The 2,231-nt window shown below is 44.7% G+C and overlaps 1 pseudogene; it reads right to left on the bottom strand.

Moving 5' to 3' along the window:
* Positions 1-234: 234 nt before the first annotated feature.
* LOC129650460 (olfactory receptor 8S1-like) lies at positions 235-1,330 on the bottom strand (annotated as a pseudogene).
* Positions 1,331-2,231: the final 901 nt, after the last annotated feature.

The following is a 2,231-nucleotide window of genomic DNA, read 5'->3' as shown; positions in this document are numbered from 1 at the left end:
GCATACACTTTCCTACTACCTTTGTATTCATTTCTTATGCACTGCTAATTTACCTTGTGCCAACTGGCACTGTGTAGAGCCAGGAAGTTTTCTTAATGTGAACTTTCACAGTGTCATATTATTCTGTGGAATTTGCTCAGTGTTCAAATGTTCTTTTGATGAATTTGTGGGGGAGAAAGTGGTCTCCCCATCCTATTCCTCTGCCATCTTAGGACTGCCCCCCCTCATATTATTCTAATTCCCCATTTTCCTCTGGCTTTTTTTCCCCTCCAATCTGGAACATAGCAAGTACATATTCAGTGTTCTTCTCACAGCTGCCTTTAACTCCTTGTTCCTCAGGCTGTAGATGAGAGGATTCACCATGGGAGTGACCACACCATACTGCACAGAGAAGATCAGCTCCACAGGGGATCCTGAAATTGGTGTGAGATAGCGGAGGAAAGCAGATACGTAGAAGAAGCTCACCACAACGACATGGGAGGAGCAGGTGGAGAAGGCTTTCCTTCAGCCTGAGGTGGAGCTGATGCTCAGGATGGTGGGGACAACACAAGCACAGAAAAAGACTATTGGGAGGAGGGTCCCAAACCCAGGCATCAGGCTGTAATGCAGCAGGACTATGAGGTTGATGGAGACATCAGAGCAGGACAGAGGGAAGAGAGAGGGCACCTCACAGCTGTAGTGGCTAATGGTATGGTTCTCACAGAAGTCCAGGTTGGTAGCTTTGAGGATATTGATAAGAGCTTTCAAGAAACCCAAGCCCCATGAGCCCCACACAAGCTGCACACACAGCTTTTCTTCATCATCAGTCTGTAAAGCAGAGGGTGGCAGATGGTGGCATAGCAGTCCTAGGCCATCGCTGAGAGCAGACAGGCTTCAGTCCCTGCAGTGATAAACACAAAGAAGCCTTGAGCCAGGCAGCCCCTTAGTGAGATGGTTTTTGTCTCAGACAGGAGGTCCTTCAGCATCTTGGGCGCAATGACTGAAGATAAACAAAGATCCAGGAGAGAGAGGGATGACTCAGGAAGAAGAACATGGGCCTGAGAATTAGCCCTGACCACCAGCAACATCATTAGGTTTCCCATTAGTGTCAGGAGGTAAATCTCTAGGAACAACGCAAAGAGCAGAGCCTGGATGTGTGGGTCAGTAGACAGCCCGAGGAGGAGGAATTCAGTGATGGTGCTATGGTTCCCCAAAGTCATTGACAAAGGCTGTTTCCGAAATGTTATACAAAAAATCATGTCAGTGATGTTTTCTTTATCCTTCAATCAGTTTTCACATTGTGTTGATTTTCTTTTATTATACTGTCAATCAGCAAATAAATATTTATGTTCTAAACTAAGCCACATATTATATCAGTCACTTTAAATATGATGAGGAACTAAGCATGATCTCGCTCATTTTAAAGATCACACTTCTGAGAGATACAAATATGAATACAGGTTATTAGAAACCATTATGGTTAGTGCAGTGGGAGTCCTAGAGGTGACTTTTGAAAGAGCCAGTTGTGAATTAATATTGAAGTCTTTGAGAAAAGATTTAAAGAAAGAGTAAACAAAGGTCCGTCTAGTCGAGGCTATGGTTTTTCCAGTGGTCATGTATGGATGTGAGAGTTGGACTATAAAGAAAGCTGAGCGCCGAAGAATTAATGCTTTTGAACTGTAGTGTTGGAGAAGACTCTTGAGAGTCCCTTGGACTGCAAGGAGATCCAACCAGTCCATCCTAAAGGAGATCAGTCCTGGGTGTTCATTGGAAGGACTGATGTTGAAGCTGAAACTCCAGTACTTTGGCCACCTGATGCGAAGAACTGACTCATTTGAAAAGACCCTGATGCTGGGAAAGGTGGAGGGCAGGAGGAGAAGGGGATGACAGAGAATGAGATGGTTGGATGGCATCAGCAACTCGATGGACATGGATTTGGGTGGACTTTGGGAGTTGGTGATGGACAGGGAGGCCTGGCATGCTGTGGTTCATGGGGTCACAAAGAGTTGGACACGACTGAATGACTGAACTGAACTGAACTGAAGCTTTCTCTAGAGCGACATGCAGATTGAGAGAACAGCAGATTGAGAATCAGAGGTGAAGATAGGAAATAGGATCATTCTTTATAGCTGGACTGTAGAGTATGAATGAATAGCATAGTGTAGTATTTACAGGTAAGCATCAGTATAGGCTCAAATCTCAGCTCCACTACTAATTACCTGCGACCTTGTATAAATGACTTAACTCTTCTG

The sequence above is a fragment of the Bubalus kerabau genome, chromosome 1, assembly GCF_029407905.1.
Source record: "Bubalus kerabau isolate K-KA32 ecotype Philippines breed swamp buffalo chromosome 1, PCC_UOA_SB_1v2, whole genome shotgun sequence".
Classification (NCBI taxonomy): domain Eukaryota; kingdom Metazoa; phylum Chordata; class Mammalia; order Artiodactyla; family Bovidae; genus Bubalus; species Bubalus kerabau.
Note: the sequence above shows the minus strand (reverse complement) of the source record. Positions and strands in the feature narration are given on the sequence as shown.